The sequence below is a fragment of the Odocoileus virginianus genome, chromosome 2 (assembly GCF_023699985.2).
Source record: "Odocoileus virginianus isolate 20LAN1187 ecotype Illinois chromosome 2, Ovbor_1.2, whole genome shotgun sequence".
NCBI lineage: Eukaryota > Metazoa > Chordata > Mammalia > Artiodactyla > Cervidae > Odocoileus > Odocoileus virginianus.
This window is the reverse complement of record NC_069675.1, coordinates 33,882,518-33,883,158: the sequence shown is the minus strand read 5'-3', so window position 1 is coordinate 33,883,158 and position 641 is coordinate 33,882,518.

Genomic DNA, 641 nt, shown 5'->3' with positions numbered 1-641 from the left:
ACAACAACCCAAAACCTATGGGACACTGTAAAAGCAGTGCTAAGGGGAAGATTCATAGCATTACAGGCCTACCTCAAGAAACAAGAAAAAAGTCAAATAAATAACCTAACTGTACACCTAAAGCAACTAGAGAAGGAAGAAATGAAGAACCCCAGGGTTAGTAGAAGGAAAGAAATCTTAAAAATTAGGGCAGAAATAAATACAAAAGAAACTAAAGAGACCATAGCAAAAATCAACAAAGCTAAAAGCTGGTTTTTTTGAAAGAATAAACAAAATTGACAAACCATTAGCAAGACTCATTAAGAAACAAAGGGAGAAGAACCAAATTAACAAAATTAGAGACGAAAATGGAGAGATCACAACAGACAACACTGAAATACAAAGGATCATAAGAGACTACTACCAGCAGCTCTATGCCAATAAAATGGACAACTTGGAAGAAATGGACAAGTTCTTAGAGAAGTATAACTTTCTAAAAATGAACCAGGAAGAAATAGAAGATCTTAACAAAGCCATCACAAGCAAGGAAATCGAAACTGTAATCAGAAATCTTCCAGCAAACAAAAGCCCAGGACCAGATGGCTTCACAGCTGAATTCTACCAAAAATTTAGAGAAGAGCTAACACCTATCTTACTCAAAC